General features: G+C 41.6%; 1 long non-coding RNA gene across 8 annotated transcripts in view; it reads left to right on the top strand.

Annotated features, from left to right (window-relative positions):
- The window catches only part of LOC145960611 (uncharacterized), a 176,381-nt gene that overhangs the window by 43,738 nt on the left and 108,189 nt on the right, over positions 1-24,454 (top strand). For 6 of the 8 annotated variants that reach the window (XR_014435427.1, XR_014435420.1, XR_014435423.1 and 3 more), the window contains one exon: positions 19,008-19,086. The exons of the other annotated variants lie outside the window; for them this stretch is intronic. This is a non-coding gene — a long non-coding RNA (uncharacterized LOC145960611). The remainder of the gene's footprint in view (positions 1-19,007; positions 19,087-24,454) is intronic. 8 annotated transcript variants of the gene reach the window in all.

Below are 24,454 nucleotides of genomic sequence, written 5' to 3'. Positions count from 1 at the left end.
AAGATTAAAAACACGTATACAAGTACGCGTAAACGTGTAAAAAGTACGTTTGATATGTCGCTATTGTTCAACATCGAGTCGTTCGCAGTTTCATTCGTACGAGGAGCTTTTCTCGTCCTACTGATATCATGTACGAAGGCTCGTATACGTTGCTAAGCAACCGTCCGGAGGGTGCCTTCTTGCGCGCGTTACATTATATCGACGTGGTTTTAGCTGCTTTACTCATTTAGGCAATAATAGCCTGGCTATGCATATCCATCGTGCGTAAAGAATCGCGCGGCGAGAAAAAGCGTGGCGAAGAGCTTCTGTGCTTTGCAACCGTGTGCAGCATCCCTTTGCCATCTTGAGTCTAATTTTGTCGCACATATATTCATTCTTCGCATACACACACATACACACACACACACACACGTTTTGATTATAATATTTAACACGCTGATAATTTTTTCGCCATATTTTCGAGTAATAAAACTGAATCTTTATTATTAATTAATAAAACGAAGCAATTTTGCAAATTATTTTTAGTTCCAAAAAATTAAAATAACATTATTTTTATTTAAAGGTACCATTGATATTTATAAACATTTAATAGCTATTTATGACGAATCGTTTAAAAATGTTTATAAAGCTTTACGAAGAAACAATTGTTTATTAGCAACGACTGTTTTTAAATCGCGGAGAGCGACGTTTCAGTAAACGAATAAAACGTCTGGTTGTGCTCTTTGATAGAAATAAAGTTCTTCGAAAGTTTTGCGCTATAAAGAAGAGTGGTCCGCGGTTTACCTCGTGAAAAGGATCACTTGAAGAAGCAACAACTTTGCTTTATTTGGGGCGGAGCGCGAGGAATACACGCAGAAAGAAACGCGGGACTTAAAGTTGATATATATTCTGTCAATGACGTCCGAAAATCGTTCTCGTATTTTCCAACGTTTCTTAGATCTCGTGCTGCTTAGGAACTATCTCGCTTAGTTTCAGATAAGCAGAACTGAACGATAGGGGCGGACAGCGAAATTCACTTTTGCGTGCGCGCACGCGCGAAGACTGCCGTCGCTTTTCCGTGCAATTGCCTTCTAATTATCGCCGTCAACTAATAACTCGCGTTAATTTCGGGCGATTTAGTGGCGGCGGCGCGTGCGCGCGCGTTAGCTCACCCCCCGTGTTCCCCGCATTCTCTCGCCCTCCGCCTTCCACCCTCTCTCGTTCGTCGAAGTTTAAATTGAATTGGGTTGGCGCGGCACGGCACTAGTTCGCAAAACTATACCCGCACCCGGGTATAGATATAGCCCGGCGTTATACGGGCGCCATCGCGTATCCGAAGACCATCGACTGGAGAATAGTGCTCCCTGTTTATGGGACAAGTAACGCCATGGAGATACAGTTCAACTGGCAACGAGAGCACCGAACGTGCAACGATGCCTTCCTCTTTGGTCTCGCTTCCTCCCTTCGACGATCGTCCTCTTCGATCCCCTCCGAAAATGCTTCTTCGATATTCACTTGGATACCCGTTAACACGAAACGAGTTTCTTCCACGTGTCTACGTAATGGCACAATCGACCGCGATCACCAGACGTGGTGATGGTGGACCAAGTGAACTGCCCCCTTGAACGATTCCGTGATTGAACAGTGTGAGAGTTCGAGCAAGGAAGTCGTGGCGCGGGATGGACAGAAGGAGGGAACAGTATCGAGCCGTCTGCGTGGTATCGGGGAATGTTTCTTGCCTTGCTGGGGATTGTCGCTTATCGGGAATGTATAGTGTGTTGGTCAGGTCGTTAGCAAGTTGTCGAGATTAAATGCCTTCCAGCGTATTAGAAGCTGCACTAGCTTGATTAGCTCCTCCCTTCCCTCCTTTACCGGCGCGCTGCCGTCGTGATCCTTCTCGGCACAGGAGTCGCATCGATCCCGGGGACGGCTATCCCACGTAGTCGTTGTCGTCGAAGACCCCTGGGCTGCGGCACACTCGATATCTATACGGAAGCACATTATCTGCTTACTGTTTAAGCGCCGTTCGTACGACGCTCTTGTAGTTTCGCCTTGCGCCCCTTCCTCCCTCTTTCCTCAATCCTTGATTATACCGATTGTGAATGTTTTCCGATTATCGCGAAATAGACTTTACGTAAATCGCATAAAACTATTCAATTTAATATTTGACAATCATTTATAGACCCACCATTGATGGTAGCAGCTGAACGAAAAAGTAAAAATTGATAAAACGTTTTTGAGATTTTTAGTAAACTTCAAGACACATATTAAATATTACACTTGTTTTTAATAAAATTTGCACGATGCTATATTAATTTAAAAAAATCATTATCATACATGTACTCTATCTGAATGAGAAGTTCTAATTAAACGTGTCAAATAAAATTCGCAGAATATTAATTTTTGCTAATGAAAAGTCTACCAGAAATTCGAAGGCTACATTATTACCGATTCTCATCTTTTCTGGAATATTCTCTGTAATCTCATGCAACGATAACATCACGTCGGTATTCATATTGGCAATACACTCGGAGAACAACGAGCCAGTCGTGCACCGGCAGACAGAGACTACAAAAGCATATTAGATACTTCGAATATTGGCTGTGCCTCCGTACGAGGTTGCGGTCTGTACGCGGATCCACTGCAAGAGAGAGAGAGAGAGAGAGAGAGAGAGAGCAGAGGGAGAGGAAGAGAGAAGATTCACGGGCGCTGGATTTCCGCGAGTTGCAATACACTTAGCTCAATATATATTTGCATACACGCACGCACGTACGTACCTACTCCGTGCAAGAAGGACGCGGGGGGCACCGCTCTCGGCAATGGGGGATGCGCGCGATGGCATACACGCTCGTTAATATTCATACGAGCCATGAAGCACGGCGCGGCACACTCTCTCTCTCGCGAACCCGTATAAAGTATCGGTAAATAAATCATAATGCGTTATTGCGTATTTGAATATGTTTGATGCGAGGCATCGGGGGCGAGGAGAGGATGGCGCAGGTTAGGGAAGAGAACGTGGGTATGGAACGCCTGTGGTCTCGCGACTCCGAGGTAGCGAATGAAATTTCAAGAGGGGGACACGTTTTGGGGATGATAGTCGTTGGTGCCCGGTGAATGCCGGCAGATAGATGTTCACTGCGAGACTAGGAGACTGGAAATATATTAACTAGGAAGCTAGGAATGTGTTATAGTCGCTTATACATTGAAGCGTTTAAAATTATTTTAATACAAAAAATTTTATTGTTTCAGATTTTATCTTTCAGCCCAATTAAGAGTTCTTTCATTTTCATTTCTAATGAAATATTAATTGATTTCTCATATTTTGTAGATAAAAGTTTTAACAATCAAGAAGTTAATAAGACTTAAAATAAAAAATAGAAATTTTAAAAGATTATCATTTATTTCTTGTAACGAAATTATTTCTCTTGAGAATTGTAAGATTCAGAGACCCTCGTATATTGTAAAAATGGCGGGTTATCGATTACTCGCAATGATTCATTGCGACTCCCGCTCGCGGTAATATCGACGGGGGGTTGGCATCTTCCATTGTGAATCGAAAGTAACGCAATACACGCTCCCGCGGTCGGGGCGCGGTTGATATCGATGTTTTAAAATACATATCTGCATATACGTGAAAATCCACGCTCTCCCTCCTCGACCGTCGCCTTCTCGCTGCAAGGATAAGGGCATCGAACTTAATGAGTTGGGGAGAGTCGGTCCACAACGGGGATAGGTTCCACACCCTCCGCGAAGGGCTCTACCGTACTCGGGGGACACTTGTAACCTCGCCTCGCTGTCACCATCTCTCTCGCACCTTCCTCAACTTGGTTGATCATAACACTGTCTGATTTATCGGTATTCCTTGAGCGGTAACGAACCCGGCTCAAAAGGGTCGCGCACACGTGACTTCGTCGGAGTTCATCGAGTTTACGTAATGGAAATATTGCGCGTTATTGTTTCTGTATTTATGCAAAATAAGCATAAATCGCGCGGTATTATCCAAAATTGTGCTCTATTCATCACATTCGAATACGATATTAACAAATATGATGAGAATTTTTTTTTCACGTTTTTAATTTAATTCTTATTCATGTTAACGTTTTTAGTTATATTTAATTTTCCTTCGTGAACGATACAAATTTAAATAATTTGCAAGTATCAGGGATAAATCGCAAATCAGGTTGATCTTCTCGTACTAGTAACAAAGTATGATTATCGTTCACCTTCAATGAGGTAGAAGTGGAGGAGGAAGTAAGACGAGCCCTCCAGGTACACCTCAGTTCCAGACTTCGAAGTTTTGTGGCCGCGCGATATACTGACGTTAGTTTGCGTATAATAAGGTGTCGTCTTATCTAATGGGGTCTGCAGCGTAGGTCTGGAAGAGTGTATCGCCGTGTATAACGGTAATTACGCGTTATTAACAAGCCTCGGGGATGCTGAGGGGTGGTGATGGTTGCCTCTTGTCTAATTAACTGAGTTTACCGCGACACCTGCCCCCGTATCACGGCATCTTCTACACTTCAACTAGTAACTCAAGATTTACGCCAAAGAACCGCGAGCGGTTGGTGAGGATTCTCATCCTCGTCGCTATTTTAAATCCCTGTCATACTAGTAAAAAATAAGCGTTTCTTATTGATTATATGAATATAATTAATTTAATGATACCACATGTAAAAAAATTCAGAGTCTTACACACTTACATGACATTATTTTTTATATAGCAGTATTATTTTATTATGAAAAAAATTTAGAGAATATTTTCAATTTAATATCAGGGGTAAATATATTTGTTATAGCGCTCTGATGGCATACTAATTTACTATACGCAATGTGTAATATTTGCAAATCCTCGCTGTCGGTCCCGTGCATAATAACGTCATTTAATCGTCAGTGCTCACTTAATTACTAGAATCCACGAGGATCCGTCCTTTCGCGCGCAGAGCGCGCGGCTCGAAGCGTTAACTTTCAAGGATCTTCTTTCATAATTTACGTCATAATCACCTGGAAACATAGAAAAGGGTGGCGGAGACACGAGCCGCGCGCCCGCATTCGCCATTCCTGTCAGTGCGCTATTCTTTTGCGGAACGTTGCAACAAAGTGTGTTTTCCCCGCGCGCGAGGACGTATCGCGGGTCACGTTCATAAAGGTGAAGTGCATTTGGCGGTAATGTGTCGTGTATCGTACTGTACCGCGGCGCTTTCAATCCCGTTAGAGAACGCCGGCTTATGTAACCGCGAGGAACGCGGATCCTCTTGACGGCCGTCTGACGTTGAAACGCTAAACATCGCGGCGTTCACCGTTATTCTCCCTTTGCTGTCGCGCCCGTTGTAAGGCTCTCCCCTTTTTTCGAGCGACCTTACGCGTGGCTCGCCGCATATCGCTTTGCGTTTTTGCGCGACGTCTTTGGATCGGCCTTATATAAACGCTGGCAACCAAGTGGACATTAATACATAATGAAAACAAAATAATATGATAATAACGGCAGAGGAATATACAGGTTCTAAAGACTCGCGTCTGCTTTTATTTTCGTGATTTATAAAAACGAGATTTGTATTAAAAAATCATGCAATTTTTAATTAAAAGAATAACAATTTATTTCAAGGAATATTTATATTATATCGTGAAAAGAGCATCTCTACGATTCGTACTTGTGTTGTACTTTATAACGGTGCATTCGGCAGTATAATCAATTCTACTTTTCTTCGCGAGAAGTAGAAATATACAACGAGCGTTAGAGACGTAATAGGAACGACTGCGTCGATACGTTCTCGTTGCCGCTCTCGACGTCACGACGTCGTATTAGAATTCAAATGGATCCCATTACGGAACAACGATAAAACTAACAAAGACGGTGCCACGATGCCGCTCAGCATTGCGAAGGTTCGTTTCAAAAGTTAGAATTGAGGGGTATCTCGCGAGCTTGTATACGTATCAAAGAATATCTAGAGTCAAGTCTTCTGCAATTTCCATTATTTTCGAGGATTTTCTCTTTTTTCATATCGTACATTCAGATCTCCGATCGAAAAAAAATTAATATTAAAGTTGCAAGAATTTCACTGTTACATGATTATATTAAAGACGTCATGTAGTTGAAAAAATTGTACATAAATTGTACATAATTATTAATTACAAATATTATAATAATAAATTATAAAGTTTTTCGATTTTTTTTGCAAAGGATACTTTGTATTTGGCATATTTTTAAAATTGTGCGTAAAATTGGTTGAAATACGTCCAAATTAGAGAACATGTAAAAATGTTTAAACTTTCGATTTTTTTCGCTTCGCAATAATCCCACGGTTATTACACAAAAATATTTATGCTAGATCTTTGAAAAAAGTAATGCACCGCGCATTCAGTAATTCATGGCTATTCCTCGTCATATTTAAGGCAAACAAGTCGTTCCGACAGTCGACTCTTTCATTTTCGAAACTAACGATAATATTCCGCTCGCTCGCACCGAAACGAGATGTTTCATCTCTAGATAGTCCAATATGTATGTGTGCGCGAACACTATTACATAAACGCGCGCGAAACGAGTACGGATGCGAGTTACTGGTACCCCGGGTACCAACCCGGACGTACACACGTCGCGCATTCCCCCCCTCGTTGCTCTTATCCTCCGGTAGGAGTGTACGAAAGCATTTAGACCTTTCCCTGACTCATCAGCTTTGTGCTTTTGCTGCCGCCGACCGCCGCGGTATGCGACCACGGGGTAATAACGCAGCTTTTGCGTTACCTCAAAAACACGAATTTTCACTTCAACTTTCCGTTAACTGCCCTCTCGCGCACCTAAGTACAAAGTTAATTTTTTAATTATCCCCGCGGTGTCTCGCATCGCGCGCCCCGCGTCGACCTCTCGAGGACTAGTATCGCCCTGGCCCCGCTCCCTTTGGTACCGTTTCGTCGTCGCTTCGGCGGTCGCATCTCCGTGAGCAATTGGGAAGTTGCATTCCTCGGAAGAATCTCCGACCGAGTGGCTGCGGGCTCGGTAGCGCCGCAAGGCGGAGGGCGAGGGGGGTTGGTTACAGTGGTTATCGTTCCGGTAACTCCACGCTAACGTCGCGTCGTAAATGCCACTGTATTTATCTTTCTGAGTGAGCGAGTTGCGTAGGCTTCACTTAAAAGGGAAGTTTCTTGAAACGTTTCATTAAGCTTACCGCGAAAGTTTTTACACGAACGGATAAATTCTGCACGGCAGTGGTAGAAATAAAAATCTGACGAATTCTTTAGGGAGATTCGAAAAGAAAATTTCGATTATCAATCACAATAAATGCATACAAATAAATACGTGGATAAGATTTTTAATTTTGTTATCAATATTTGAGATTTTCACTAATTATATTAATTACTTTTGACAGTTGTATTTATTTTTTCAAGTAATAGAGTAAATTTCTAACAGAGTCTTAATAATATTAACGATTGATAATAAAAGTGATTGACGTGGGACGTATTTTATTTATAAAACAAATAATTAAATTGTATCTTAAATTATTATTTTCTTGAATTAACAATATATGACAATGATACTTAAAATATAGCGAAAAAAAGAAATTTGATCACTGAGCTCGTAAAGAAACTGCAATGTATCAAGAGTAGCATTCTACAAAACCTTGGTACAACAACTTCACCTAGCACGCAGGTGACGCATAACGTTTTGTTAGTACAGCGTTGGTCGTGTAGGCTGTCGGAATTACGTCGGCAATACTGTAACAAGAGACGATTTTGTAACAGAGAGAGATAGAGAGAGAGAAAGAGAAGGAGAGTGTAAGAGAGATGGTGAGGAGGGAGAGCTCGGAAACGTTGATGCAGGGTATAAGGCCGTTTCGTCAGTCTCATTGTCACGGTTGTCGCGGAATGAGAACGTACGGCTGGGTCGTATTTTAATTCCGCGGACAAACCACCCCCGCGGTCGCCTGGCCCACCCCTTTCTTCTTCGCGTTTCCTCCGAGCCCCTGCCGGTGTGTTTCTACGTCGCCACCGCGACGAGAGCTGCTCACGCCGGGGTCGCGTTGACATTACGGCGCATAATATTTAATAATTATTTTCATTAAAGTCATAATAAAGTTTAGGATACTATATTAATTTATAGGCCAGGGAACACGTTTAAAGGGTTCGCGGCGTTTCCCACCGTCTCGCGGCCATTCGTATCAATTATTGTCCTTCACGCGGCGAGATTAAGGAACCGCCCCTCGCGAACGCGCACTCGGCGAAAACTTCTTCGGCAATCTTTATCGGTCGTCTCGTGGCGAGCTGGATCTTAATGAGGAAAGTAAACTTGTCACAAACAAGAACCGCATAATATTACATTGCTGTGAATTGTAACAATGATCTGTGAGAGCTCAAAACACGTGTGATAGATTGATGTATTTAATTAATAGCATGATTGTAGAATCTACATTATTCTTTGTTTTAAACAATATATAAAACAATTTTTTTCAGACAATTTCTTGAGAAAGGAAAATATTAATTTCTTTTATTTTAAATAATTTTTATATATATCTTAAATATTCCCGCAAATCCCAAATATCTCTGCGCGGATTATCGCAATGTTGACGTTTGTCGTTTCGGGATTCCGATGCTTGATACGACTTGCCACGATTCGGACGAGAGGATCGTCTCGAAGATGAGCGCACCCTCGATATCAGCGAAGGGTTGTTCGTTATCCGATTCTACGAGGCTTGTTTATGGCGCGGTGACGTTAGAAGAGGGAAGGAAGCTCGCGTAGGGTCAGACGTTTGCCCGTACCACGTGGATTGGCTTTCATTAATCCGCTAACCCCATCCACCTCTGACTCCTCGCACCCGCGTACCTACATCCGCGCGTATGTATTATAAATTGTAACGCATTCGGGGCCATCGCCGAATATCTACGGAGCCGCAGATTCTCCGCGGGGCGAACCAACTCCAAGCTTGAATATTTTAGAACGGACACGCATTAACGCTACCCTTCTTACGCTACGTATTAACCTCAACAACCGTTTCCATCGCTGTCTCGCATCACATCACCAATGCTTGCGCGACTCATCATCGCGCGTATGAATCGACTAATTTTGCGATTGTCTACCGTTCCTTTATATCGTTTACATTGAATAACATTTTCTTTCGTAATCTTAAATTAACATAATTAGATCTCATAATGTGGCCTGGAATGTGAAATCTTTTTGTATGAGTATATTAGATTATTGCATTTTATGTTAAATTAATATATTGCATCTTTCATATTAAAAAAAATACATATTATTTAATGTAATTTATACAAAGATGAAATTATATATTTATTTTGAAGAACTCTTCAACTGTAGCATAGCTAGAGAACTAGAGATATAACGAGACGCTTTAATGTTTCATACGCATCGAATGTAAGGTCTGTCGATCGTTGTTACAAATTAACGATCCTCCGCAAACGGGGAAGTCTCCTTGCGCATAGGAGTATGAGGAGTGCTCGAGAAATATCATCGAATAATGAATATTCATGCCGATGAGTCGCGGGACCAAAGCGAGAGATGGAGGGGCATGGAAGAGGTGGCCGGGTTGTAAAGTTGCTCCGTAGAGAATCGTGCATCGGCCGCCATATTTTGTACGTTATATTCCGACTGCCAGCACCCTCCGCGGATAGATCTAAACGCCGTAATCCCTCCCTTTACATCCGCCTCGCTTTTAAACTCGCGCGAGAGCTCGCGATCGACAAAACGACCCGCGCCAACTTTCGAAGTATCAACTGAATTCGCTTCGCCTGCAGCGCGACGTTGTCGGAATTAATTATAATGAAGCTTTTACTTTAATTCCATAATTAATCCTAATTCGTGTCTGTATGATACTCATTGCGAAGCCATGTAACGCGATCTCGCTTGTTCCTTTGGAATCATTTAATCGAAGAGAATGAGTTTCGAGAAGATAACGATGTATTGATGCAAATAACATATATTTAGTCAAGTACAATTGCAATTATTACAAAATATAAATATTAAAAATTATTGTTTCTTTTTATATTTTTTAAAATTAAATAATATCGGCAAGCGCGGATTAAAAACCAAATATCTCGTTTGCGGCGAGGATATCCTGTCCGATGATCTCGCAAGTACCCTCCCGAACGAGCATCCTTCTCCGAGAGAAAAAAAGAATCCTCGTTTGTGCACATTTCTCTTTTGCTTTTACGTTCACGATCGCGATAAAACTCGAACAAAACTCAAGATTTTATAGGCTAATACCGTGAGCAGCGGGTGAGTAGTAGGTGGACTAGTTTCCACCCCCGTTGTGTGTCCGTTGTGTGATTTTATATAGAAATATGTTTTATGTATGTGCGCGCCAAGTATATACGCCGCCGATCTCTCTCTTTCTTTTTTCTTCTCTTCTTCTTCCCTCTCTTTCTCTCAATTCTGTCGCATAAAAGGATTTTGGATTTTATTCCCGTAGCTTCGATATCGAGCGGGAGAACCGGGGGGCGTCTACGAATGTCCTCGTCGCTTCCGGAATTTAAATTTCATACGTATGTGATATCAGCATGCAAGTGCGACTTTGGTCCGCCCCCGTTTTCCGACTCTGACTGATCCGTCTTGCGGACTGGAATTTGCCGAAAGAAGGAGTTACATTTCAAGTGACGCACAGGAGTCGTATCACGTAGCTTAGTTACATTAATATCATATTCGAAATAATAATATCTAAAAGTTCTCGCACAGCTTCTGAATTATATTTCTCGAAATAATTCAGTTTTTATTTCAATCATCCCACTTCTTTATTACGAGATTACTCACCTGGTGGGGATTAGTAGAAGACTAAATGAAATGTTTCTTCGACGAACGAATTCTCGATTCTCAATTGACGCGGCTCAACGTCGGGGTAAATTTCCGCGGTTCGCGAAGATGTAAGGGAGAGACGGAGGACTGGCCGGGGATGCCGCGGAGCCGGACACGCGGATGGCGCCGTTATCCGGCGAGAATTTCAGAAAATATTCCAAGGCAAAAAGTATAGAGCGAGGCGTTTTAATTATCATTAACAAGGCCGGCGTATAACTCAGAATTACGCGTTTATACGTAATAATACGTAGGTAGGTAGTGCCGTACGTGCCGGTACCGGCCGCTCGCATTTATACATATCCACGTATGTAGACGCATATACATATACGCGTTTATATTCCGCACGGAAATGGCGCACGGGCACGTACGTACGTATACGTACGTACATATACGTACGTACGTAGATACGGACAGTCGAGCGGCACGGACGGACGAACGGACAGAGAGACAGACGGACGGACAGCAGATCTGCAACGCGCTGACTCCGGTGCTAAATGAGATGCGTTGCGGAGGGAGGGAGACGGTCAGCAGGGTAGAGCGGAGGAGGAAGGGAGGAAAGGGGGGAGAGGTGAACCACGGGGTGGTACCGGCCGGTGGTGGGCTGGGTCGAGAGGGTGGTGGTCGGCCGTCGGGGCGAATTCCCACCTTACCAATCCTATTATTAACAATTAGCTCTAAACTACTCTTTGCATATAAAATCATCCCGCACATCCCTCGTAACGGCGGAATGGAAATATACATACTGCATGGTCGTCCGTCGGCTCGGCCGTGGAAAATATGCCGCGACGCGACGCGACGCCGCGTATCGGCGCTCTCATATGACTGCGTACCGTAACATATATCGTGGATATCGTAAACGCAAAGCTGAACCTGTCAAATTGAGCGTGATTGAGCGAGTGGACGATCGACATGCAGAGTTGACGGGTGATGCGATGATGGATATATAAGGCGTTATATTATAGTATATGTACGAATCTGTTATGATTCTTGTTGATGAATATTTTTTCCGATGCAAACGAATTTATGATGAAACGCGATTTATATCATAATTATTTCAAATTGCTATTTTTTCACACATACAAGCATAAGAATATCTGCATCTCGTTTCGCTTTCTGATGAAATAAGAACGAATGAGAAAAAATTCTATGATAATTCATGTGCATGTATTGAATATTATTAATAGCTCGTTTTTTAAATTTATTTTGCTCGCGTATCGATATGTTTTTATAAATTGCTACGAGATTTTATTTGCTCGACGCACGCGACGTAATTATAAATCTCCAAATATATACACAGCCGGCGCTACCAAGTAGGAGACATAAAAGGGCAATTCAAGGGGGCCATGGAATCCGGGTGCGAAGCCGCGAGGGGTTGAAGATGGGACAAAAGTAATGCAATGCCGGAATATGTCACGAATTAAGCGGGGAGAAACCGGGAGTGCTCTCCGTCGTCGTCGTCGTTGTCTTCCTAGTCGTCGTCGCTTTTATTAGAATTATCTTTGTCACTTTCCCAAGTTTATATTTACTCCTCCTGCGAACCTCTTAAAGTCGTGCCGCCCCCGCGGCATCCACCTTTCCGTCGCTTCCTTCGAAGCTGCCCCCCTCCTACCCACCTTCCTATATTTCTCCTGTATCGCTTCCCTTCCTTCCCTTCCGGTAACCCTCCTCTCGTCGACGTAGCGAGCAACCCCCGCGTGCTAGCGAGAATACAGCGCGAAGCAGCAGCCACTCGCTTATTATCTTTACGACTGGGAAGATGGAATTAAACTGAGTGTGCAGCCGAAATGTAATAATATTCATTACTATGCTAATGTCCGCGCGGGCTCGCGAGGTTATGGGCTCCGAAAACTTGCCTCGTATTTTTGTTATCTGCCGCCGACCGGGGAGGCCTAATTTCCGTAGAGTCGACGATCAACACGAAGCATCGTGATCACGCTGAAGACTGCGAATCTGCCATTGTATCTTGATAACGCGACACGAAATTATTCTCTGCTCGATTGTTTCTTCTTTCTAAAGATTACACATTTTTTTCGGCTATCAATATATAATATATATATTCTGTTAAAATGTAAAATTTTAACAGAAATATTTTAGAATTGCACATCCAGAAACACTAATCGATAAATATAATGTTTGTATATTTAAAAACATATTGTGTTATTTGATACATTATTTAGAATTATTTAAAATTATTTTAGTGATTGGTTCATCAGTTCCAATGATTAAAAGTTACAAAATATTAAGAAAGCAGCGTATACATAATTCTATTCCGATACAAAGCGTCATTCTTCATTATCTAACGCTAACGCATATGTCTCTTGTGGATTTTAAAACAGTATACGCATCGTGTGTAGCGAAAGTTCGAACGAAGACGCTCGTCATATTTTCCATACAGCAGTTTCTATGAATCGCGATATTTCCGTGCCCAAGGACTTTCCGAGTTTGTAACTAGGATGGCAAGCGGCACCGAAACGCGCAACAGAAATCACAGAGACTTTCCGACCGTACCCTGTCGCACCACTCGTAACAGCTTATCTGGGTCGTCAAAATTATAAGCTTTCGGGTAGAAACTCGCCCGTACAAACGGTGAACAGTAAATTCGCTGTCCCTATCGGGCGTAAGCTTCCTTGGCGTCAACTGTAGCGCGGAGACCGAAACTTGTAGCCTTAAATATCAGCTCTAACGTCCGAAGTGCGGATAAGATAAAAGAAAAGCTACTGGTCAATAATTTTCAATAAGATAGCATCGTGTTGTTCAACTACTATTTCGTTCTTGAATTTTATACGAATAAATTGTACGTGTTGTCACTTTTGTTCTGCAATCAACGTGCTTAAAAAATGTGTCGAGGAAATTACACGCGTGTACTTTCCCTTAATCTAAATATTAAATTATTCCGAGTATGCAATACTTTCAACTAAAATTATGAATATCATATTTGAAGGAGTTTGATGCGTTTTTTGTTTCAAATTTTTCTATTGTTCGTGATGTACGACATAGGTAGAATCGTTAGAGAAAGGAGAAGTATTTAATCAAGCGATCACCTCGGGCCGGGTCTAAATAAACCAACGTTGAACGATGGGGTCGCAGATTACAGCGTGAAGAGGGAGGTGATAAGATGACACGATGGGTCGGCGACGTAGGGTATAGCGAAGACAAGACGACTCTAAGAAGGGTTAAATTACTCACTTCTTCGTTATAACTACAATGTTCCAACCCTCCTTCCCTCCCCTCTCTGTGAAATATATATATTTCTACTACCTAAAGGATCTCAAATGCCGTTGATGCGATCGTGGAGTGACCGAAATCCTAAATAGGTGTCGTAAATGATATCCATTAATAAACCGGATCATAGTGCTTCTCTTAGTGGGCGAAAATAACTTCTTCAATCTTACGACAGATATAAATGTATACTTATATATATAGAATGATAGAACATTATATTGTGTAATTTTAGTCCACGAGATATTAAAGCGAAATCTTTTTGTATTTAAATATTATTATTTTAGATATAATTCGAAAAATTTAAAAACAAATCTTTTCTTAATTTTATGTGACATACAGTCATATATATTTCTATCTTGATGTACATTTCGTGCGTTTTATTACTCTAAATTTTCTATACAATATAATGTATAAAATTACAAATAGGATTTTGTTCTAGAAATTCTGTTGGGATTTATAAATTGTTTAAAATAAGTTTAATAAGAAAAATTAGATTAATCTTATTTATATTAATTGTCAGAGGATTTCATACATTATTATATTATGTGTGCCGTGTTTTTTAGCTGTTATTATAAGTTATTAATTTTGACCATAATATTCACAAAAGCCAATAAGCGTATGCAAAGAGATTAAATGCTAATTTATTAAATTCTTTATAAGAAATATTGAAAACATAATGAAATAATGATATGAAGATACTCTGATATGCCTTTCGGGTAGTATCATATTCTGAAAGCGTTTTACTTCGTTTTCCAGTTTTTCCGTCACGAACCGAATTTCATGCAATGCTCACAGACCGTGCCGTCATTCAAATTAATTGCGCTTACTTTGAGCGCGATTCGTCGGGATCTCTTCAGCGGCAGTTTCGGTTTCAAAGCGTCGCGGATGAGTACGAATGTCAGGGAAAGTACGCATGTACCGGGGTTGTGCGTGTGCCGGTGGGTGAAAGAGAGGGAGGGGGAAGGGGTGGATGGGCGAGATGAGGAGGCTGAGGGCTCTCTCGTGTACACCCGACTCCACCTTATTACAATTAGCTTCCTTATATATCTAATTAGCAAGATTCTTGGCGCACGGGGTTTCAGTGCGAAGTGAAAGACGGCAGTTGCCACCAGAGCTCTTCGCTCCTGTCTAATATAACTCCGCCGTGCTCCAGTCTGCGAGATGTAATATCTTGCGTAGGTGTGCGCGATCGTCTGCACGTATACGATTTTCTCTTATACCAAGTTTTGGGACTCGCCTGACGCGTTGCAGCTCACGAAGAATCGTGTATTGAGAGCAAAGTCTTATCATATGATGACTTTTATGAACTTAAAGAATAAGAAAGACCTTAAAACAACAAAAAGACAGAGGGAATTGGTATTTTATTTCGATTATATTTTGTTTTAAAACTCATTTCTGTCAATTGCAAAAAATATTTAGCGCGGACATTAACTGATAAAAAAAGTGCGGAGATAAGAATTTTACAATTTTTTAAAGTTGCAATCCAAGTATAACAAGATATTCATTTTAATTGACTTCATCTTAAGAACCATTCACCGGTCGCAAAATAATTCACAAGTGAGGATAAACTGACAGAAGATAATTTTTAAACCCTTTCTTGGCCGGCAACCTACCTCGGGGCGAACATGAATGGACGACCGGCCAGCGGTTGGCTTCAGCTTACTTAATTATCGCACAAAGAAAGAATGGTCCGTGGAAATGTAAAATAAAGGCTGCGCCTTGTTTCCTCGGCGCTTTTTCAGCCCCTTCGAGGCTGCTGTACCTTTGCTGTTCGTTCATTCCTTTGCCACCACGTTCTCGTCAGTCTCAAAGGACAAGCGCGATCTCCCGGAGGAATACAAGGAGGGACAGATGAGGGAGAGGGGAGAAAGAAGGACGAGAGAGGGAGAGGGTAAGAAAACGTACTGAAAAAGGAAGGGGTTAACTTTCCACAATTAATAGTGACTAACGTCCATTAAAAACTAATTCCTTTATTTATGGTTCACTTCCCGATCCTCTTTCGGTCTTCCTTCCTTCGTCTTTCGATCCTCGCTCCTTCTTTTCCTCATCCGCAACCTCAGCGAGGGGTACCGCGTCCCTTTATTTGCTCTTCCCTTGAACAACAACTTGTTACAGGACGAAAGTTGCGGCTTTTTTTCTCGGCGTAGCCGGTCTCGAATGACGGATTAAAATTAGGAAAGTTCTTGCTACCGGGTCATATTTTTCTGTAGGGTCCTCGTTAAGAGTAATTGCGTACCGGTAGCCTTGTCCGCGTACTTTTGCCGATTCGTGAAGTTCGATCGCGTTAAATCTTTACAATATTCTAAGTTGACTATGTTTATTATTCGTAACCTGCATTAATTTTATTATTTATCATAGTATAAATCAATCACAATATAATACAAATATAGATACCTTTAAAACATATCAGTTTTTATTTAATTAATTTTTAGGCATTATTTAATTAATATTTACGTAATATTACTTGTTTTTGCTTACATAAGTATCACGATAAATATTATTGTAAAGAGTGAAAATAGAGATAAAAATACTTTAACGATATGAATAATATAATACGCGTTGCACTTTGAGATAATGCCCGATAAATATATAAAAAAATATTGTAACATCCAATTTGAACGGAATATTACTTTTTATTTCGATTATATTGATAATTTGATTGTTGTATTATTTTTTTGCGAACTCTTAGTCTTAATTCGGCGGCTTTCTTTTGGCATTAACACAAAAGCTCGCGCACGTCGACAATACGAAGAAAGATTGATGGCGCAGAGAGGCGGTCAAGTCCGAAGCGCTTTCACGGCGCGAAGCGAGAGCGCGTCGCCGGCGGGTCTGCACATTTTTAATTGTAACTAAAATAATTATACTTTGAGGAGAACCGGCCGCTTTGACACCGCCGCGCGCGGCCAGCAAAGGCAACGGCGAAATAAAAAGTCCGTCCCCGTTCGTCTCGTACTGCTCGCACGTCTCGACGCGGTCGTTGCGAGGAATATGTAATTTCGCCTCTGCGAAACTGACAGCTCGGAAGGGCCACACTGGCGTTGCACCCCTAAATAATAATAAGTACGTCTAGTTACGTCCATCCGCGTCCATCTCCCTCCACTCTCGCGCCCTCAACCCGTTCCTCTCCCCCATTCCCTCCTTTTCCCCCGCCTCGCCTTCTCTTTCGCAGTTTTGGATCGCTGTACGTTAATTTCTGCACGTCAAACGAAGTTGCACCAGTCGCGTGTTTACATGTCGAAAACGAGCGTAATGGGCTACCGTTGCAACTTAGTCGCGTGATTTCGCGCGGCCGGTGACCTTAAGCACCGTTCACAAATGTAGCACAGGGTGCACCGCGCGCAGGAGGAAGAAGAGAGGAACGATAGCGGATAGGAAGCGCGGGGGCGAAAGGGCGAGGCAGCCGGCGGCGCGCCCTTTGAAAAAAATTGTTCCGGGCTCGTCACGAAACTGGCTAGAGAGTTTCGGAAAGTATGTTAAACGGATTTCGCGTTCGACGAAAATTAATTATACGACCAGGCGGTAACCGGCTCGCTCGCCTCGCTCTCTTTCCCGCGCTTGTCCCTCTGTCTTTTTTCACCGCGTTGTCGGACCTTCCTTTCGACGATGAGGTGGGCCATGGCCCTCCCCCTTTCCGACGTTTTATCATTCATAAAGTCTCGGATTTCTGAATTCGCGTAACCCAATACGCCCGCGGCTCTTTTTCCGTTTTGCGCGAAATTTCACCGAATTTCTTATGCCACTCGGCGCCGCCCACTTAAAAAGCTTCGCGTGCACATCGCGAGCTGCCGGCTCGTCCTTTTTTCTTTCCCTATCTTCCTCGTCGAATATATTTTTCCGAGTGGACGCGGCGACGCGGCGAGGAAGGAAAAATATAGGAAACATGCGCAGAAGGACGAACTGAAACTCTTAACGCTGCCTGCCGACGCTCCGACTGAGAGAATCAAGTTTGAGATGCAGCCTGCGGATATTCGAATGTGCATATAAAGGGGAATAAAGCAACGAGTGCGATGGTTCCATATGTATAATGCGAATATACCGGGTGATCGGACATGATTTTCCGACATTTCTTCGCGATAAAAAAGATTAAAAAGTTATATCTTTGAAGATATACAATATATTATTATATATTCGCATGAGTTTTTACCAATATATTTTTCCGTTTTATTTTATAGCAATGTTTGCTTCTATTTACCTATCTGTTTCTATTTAATTACTATCAAATAGTAATATTGATTGATAATGCTCTTGTGTCATTGTTTTGGTATCAGACGAAGCTTCGATATACTTTAATGTGAGCATTCTGTCTTTGTAGCATTTTCGGTCACCCAGTAGATGGCACACCGGAGCTTAATTAAGATATGTATTTATTTTAATTCCTCTCGGGCTGCGTAGAAATGGCCGACTGGCTGGGCATAGGATAACACGATTTGCTTAGAGCCGCCGGTGCGCATACATCTCGCACGTGCAGAGAAATTTTCAATTCAGGTATAAGGAAAGCTGGCGCACGAGAGGAGCGCGCTGGTATAATATAATAAATAGGGAGGGTGAGAAGGGGATGGATTTTGCCTTCCGTTTTTTTTGACCTCCTCTTTTCGGAGCCTCTCGCGCGAGCACTCTTTTAGAGGATGCACCCCTCGGTCCGATTCGGCCGGCGGTTGAAGAGAGTCCACTTCGCGGAATAAAATTAGGAAACTGTATCCTTCTACTCTTTGAGAAGACATGTTAATTCTTCTTCGCTCTGTTTTTCTTTCCGTCTCGTTAACCCTTTTACTCTCTCAGAATAGCAGTCTGAAGAATTTTGTACTTCGTAGCTTTTCCCCAAAATGTATTATGCGGATTTCTAATAATGTTTCTAATAGCGCATTCTAGCACTCAGTATTTCATTTAATTTAAAATATAATTTATTTATAAATAATATTTGAAAAAGAAACATTTTCTTTGGAACATTTTTTTCTAATAAAAATCAATAATTCTTTTTAAGAGAATTAATTAGGCAGTTTGTTTGTTTCAGGCTTCCGCATCTATAACTTTGACAGTGTGAAGACTCACAAAGGCTCACATTTTGGCTTCTAGTGAAGGCTCATAAAGTGGTAAGTCAGTAATCAAAATGATAAGTCATTATCTCGTGTGTCTGTGTATTTGTGATTCTTTTACATTTTCTCAATTTTGTCGTATATTCAGAAAAAAAGTCGGTTAACCGCATACGAGCAAAACTATCAAGGGGACAAACGTTACGAAATAAAAGTTAATATCGTTTGATTCGTATGACGTGGAAAAGACTACGCTTTTCTGAGATAGAAGACCCCGTAATTCTCGTAGTCCCAATTCAAAAGCGTTTCTCCAGCTCGTAAAAGTTGACATAAAATTCTTGCGTATGGTGGAGTCTATTCGCCGAATAATAGGCCAAATAAAACGTCGCAATAAATGCGAGTTATGAACATGTTCGATTCGTATACGATATTATAACGAGCGAGAATTGTGCTAAAAAATCCGTTCAAGAGAATGGATTTCTTTTCCGAATCACGTAATTCGTTCGTTTTTTTCTTCGGAAAATTAGCATAATTTAGAATACGATATGAGCATAAAAAATTTCTTTCCATGAAGTTACATCTTTTGCGAAAATGTTCAGAGTGGAACTTTGCGGTAACAGTCTGTTAATTAACGATATTTTTTCCTTTTGAAACTTTAGGTACCGTATAATTTTATTTCAGTAATTTACAGATATTTTTTTCAACTTTATAATTTAATCGAATGATGATAAAGTGTAACGTTGAAAAAATGGAGCTTTGTAAATATTTATGAAATAGTATATTCATTTATACGCAAAAAAGTATCAGAAAAGAATACTTTTTTGTATTTTAATTTTTAATTTTTTATATATTATTAAGATTGAATTCGTAGGGGAGTTTAACATAAATCTTTCTTTAGCTGATTCTTGTGTAATTTTATTATTAATTCTAGCACGCTTAAGCCGATACCGACAATACAAACGTACCCGCTTATAGCCTCTGATCCTTTTTTTCGTCCCGGGGCGCGTCATCAGCGGCGGCTTTTAAAATCGTCTCGATTTTTCATTGCCGCTACGTTTCCTTCGTGCGATTTCTGTGGCTTCGCAGGCTTCCGCCTTCGAGACGCTAATGGGTGCGTACGAATATTTCATTCCCTGTAAGATGCCATTACGAAAGTATATAGGATATACCATGGTTGCACGGTGGAGTCGCGGGTTAGAGGGGCGAGGGGATATTTAATGACGCGTGGCGATATTAAAATGGCATAAAAATGAGGTGTAATTTGTATCTGGCTTCAAAAGTTGCCCTCATCCCTCGCTCGCAGCCAGATTACAGCCTGCTCTCCTTCCTCTTTTCCCCCGCCCTTCCTCTCTTTCTTTCTCTCTTTCTCGCTTGACGTCGTGTACTATTATTGTTATTAATATGAAAGGTCGCGGGCTCACTTAATACCCTGAGAAATCGCCGCATTTCCGTATCAACTGCTCCGCCCTCGGTCGCGTCGACCAAAAGTAGGAACTGTAGGTACCGAAAGGTGAGGAACAAGCTATGGGGATTAAGCCCAACCCTGAAAAAAATTCACATTATGATAAATATTACAGTTGTAAAAAATTATAGATATCATGATTAAAATAAGAATTACAAGATGAGGTGTGAAAATCGCGATATATATAGCGTTTTTCAAGATATTTCTAGTACGTACATTGGTTTTGCTCAAAAAATTGACGAAACTTAACGTACGTAGCCTAATGTCTTTTTCAATAAAGAAACATCACCATCGTTCCCCCGAGTCTATTCGGATTCTCCTTCTGTGTGCGATCCGCCAAAATCCTTCCGCCCGAAAGGAGCCGCGGATAAAAGTGTCATTTGAATATTTGGCGTACGTCCGCGACATCATTTATAACGCGTGACAATAAAGTCCCGAGCTGGTAGTAATCTTTATGGTGCGATACATGACGCGCGCGTACCCCGCGCTTGTCTCCCCCATCTACCGACTTCCACTCGCTTTTTCGTGGCGCAGTTACGCTTTTACGATATGCTAAGCGGCCGGCACCGTCGCCCTTTTCAAAAGACATCCAAGACTCTCATCGTCACGGGCGGAATATTTTCTGGCTGCTTAAACATCGGATTAACGATCTACAATAACAAATAAGCTACTTATACAGCTGTCCCTTTTCGCGGGCCCCAACTTCCACTTCACTCAAGATTAAATCAACATTAACGATGTGCCGTCGACTTCGCGATCAGCTATTTAGGTCGTGACGCCTGTGAGTCTATCGCATCATTGCGTTTACTCTAAATTCGAGTTACTTTGTCAGAGTCGGGCATTGTTGAGATCGCATACTTTATTCGTAAATAAAAATGTTATGTTCACGGGTTTTATTGTTTACTATAATATATTCAATATTTTACAAAATTTATCGATTTTTAACTTTGACTAATAATTTATCCAATATTGCACATTATATGGCGGTTTATTAGAACTTTCTCTCACAAAAGATTTATATTTGTTTGCTATCAAGATGTTTTTTTTCGTACTAATAGTAAAGTATCATTTTGCAACTATCTTGGCAAGATCCTAGTTCGCAGATTGGTGTGGTGAGCGTTCGCTTCCGGCGAACATCGGACGTCGTGGCGATTCATGGTCGACGACGGGGAAATAGTTCGGTAGACGTAAGTCGCACGAGACTAAGGGAAGGGGGTCCGGACGGTCACTTGAATTTGTGTGGTGTGAACGCGGGACGGACCAGTAAATCCACCCTTTCGTGGTCTCTTAGCGAACTCGGGTCATAGATCGTCCAAACTATCGTGAAACAACCCCCACCTCTATTTCGACCTCCAAACTACCCTTCGGGGTGCTTTGGCACCCTCGTAAGGAACACGGTATTGCCCCCTCGTCCCCGGAAGAAGCTCCGATTATGCGAATGGCTTTGGAAATTTACACTAAACTAAAGTGTTCGCATGGGTTATCGTATCGGAAATCAAGAGTTAACAGCTAATAACATCGAATTCCATGTTGGAATCATAAGAACAACCATAATAAGATTAAATAGAATATTTGACAACATTTTTATTTTTATATGAAAGTTCCGCAAGCTGGTGATCATCGATTAATTCTCATATAAATTTAAAGGATTTAAATAAGATGAAATTTTGATATTGTTGCGCGATTATCTTTGCACCATATTTTTTACGCTGTATTTCCGTTTCTCTTCTTCTTCTTCTTGAATCGGTTATGATATAGAATACACCGTCGGCTTGAAAAGAAAAGCGGCGCTCGTTAGTTCCGTGAGAAATTAATTATTTGCCCGCCATCGCTACGACCGCTCGAGTAATGGTGAAAAATGTCTGGATTGTGCGGGATTACATCACGTCGGGGAGCGGAAGAGGGGGGGGGGGGGGTGGCAGGAAATGGGTTGGGTAAGTAGGGGAGGAGAACGGAGACCCGGAAAAAGAATAAGAAGGAATGTATCGGTGTGGCTCGTTACACTTAAATTGGAGGGAATGACTGAGTGGTCTCGTTATTCATCGCGAATAATATAGAAAAGGGCTTCCGACTTCGCGCTTCACCTGAGCAACGATTCCTGGCAGGATATCTGACACGGTTGGATCGCGGGGGAGCCTTTTCTCTTCGGGAGATGAATTGACGCGGCCATGTCCGACGCCATAATCAGGCATTGAAAACGTCCCGTCTCTTACTTGACGAGCGTCTCGTCGGAGGCGATATTCAAAACTTGACGGGATATTCTTGATCATTAGCGCAGTATCTACAAACTCGCTATGCAATCTCTAGAAGTAATATCGCGAGATAAAAATATATATGTAAAATGATAAAATATATATGTAATATTTGAGTTTCAATTAAGTTGAAATTTATACACGAGGCTTTTATCGCATTGATGGTATTGCAATTTGTTATAAACTAAAATATAAATTAAAATTGTTTCTTTTTCTTTCTACTTGCTTATATTAATTATAAATTAATTAACAATGATATCGAGCTAATGTTAATAATATCGAATTGTTTTTCATATTAATTTATCTCGCTTATATAGCAATAAATTTAAATTTTATGTAGCAATGCATTTAAATTTTACACATCAATATTATATACATGAGTGTTTTATAATTTTATTCATTAATAAAGCATTGCACTATAATTGAATCTGTTAGATCGAGCTGAGAATATTGAGTCGAAATAAAATATTGACGTCTTTTTATGCATACATTGCTACATGTAACCAATGTACTCCGAGAAATGTTTTGCTAATTATTTTGCTTTGTGCAAAACTCACGCGCTACGCCAAACAAAAAGACATCGAACCAAATTGTTCACAAATTGGACGGATGACATTACCGTCCTCTATTAAATGGCGTTTACCCAACTCGTTGGCGTGTCGGCCTTTAACCCTCTCGGCACGAGCAAAACCACCACCGGGATAGAGGGGGAGGGAAAGGGGGAGCTTGGGTTGGCGTAGTTTGAGCTGCCCATAGAGGTGGTTGCTCCTAAGATCAAGTGCTTTCCAGTACCGCACTAAGCCAAGCTCCCCGCTCTAACGTCCGTTTGTTCGGTCAGGATCTGCCATCCTCCAGGAAGGGGGTGGATTGATAAACCAACCGCTTCCGTCCCTCTTGACCGGACAAATTCTTGCGGACAGCCACTGGACTTCAGTGGATCTCAATATGCGACCTTGTTTTCAGCGTCCATTAATGATTTCCTGATTTCGCACGTCAAAAATGAAATGGATGCAAACACAAATACATTCATACATATATATTTCAAAATTTATATAAAAGTGTTTACTAATATTGCAAAAAAATGTTAAAAGGAATTCGGTGTAAGAAATTTTATGATAAATCACTTTAATCGTATAACATTATTGCAAAATTTACATTGCATTATTTATAACTCGACAATTTATATTTGAGGGTTTTAGATTTTTTCAATTCCATAATATTATCTCACCGTAAATTTTGCCTTTTATACATGTGTTGCATCTGTTTCCTCAAATAATTTATCGATGAAAGAGAGCTAAAGCTCTTGGGATACGCGAGCATATTCTCAACACGTGATGCACGCATGACGTCGCATGATCATGCGACGAAGACGTCGACAAATTCCCAGCTTGTCTCTCTCTCCTCCCACCCCCGTAAGCGTTCCCCTGGACCCGATTTACCGGATGTCTTGTCGTTGTTGCCGCACGTAAGCCGCCTGCACCTTCCGTGAGAACGACATCGTGACGACGGACGACCCTTCGGTCGGCCACGTATCATTCTTCGGGGCGGTAGGTTCGCGTGTCTTACTTGGTTGTTGCGCCTCGTCACGAAGGGGGCCACCGCGACGTCTTGACAACATTGAGCACCCCCAGGGCGAAATACTCAAAGTCGAGGGATAGTGGGTCAAACGCGGCACCGGGGAAGTCGGGAGATCCGGGAGTATTGTCGCCGGAAG

This window comes from Camponotus vicinus, unplaced genomic scaffold (assembly GCF_025532165.1).
Source record: "Camponotus vicinus isolate PSW18456_S1 unplaced genomic scaffold, iyCamVici1.0 SCAF_10, whole genome shotgun sequence".
Classification (NCBI taxonomy): Eukaryota; Metazoa; Arthropoda; class Insecta; order Hymenoptera; family Formicidae; genus Camponotus; species Camponotus vicinus.
Note: the sequence above shows the minus strand (reverse complement) of the source record. Positions and strands in the feature narration are given on the sequence as shown.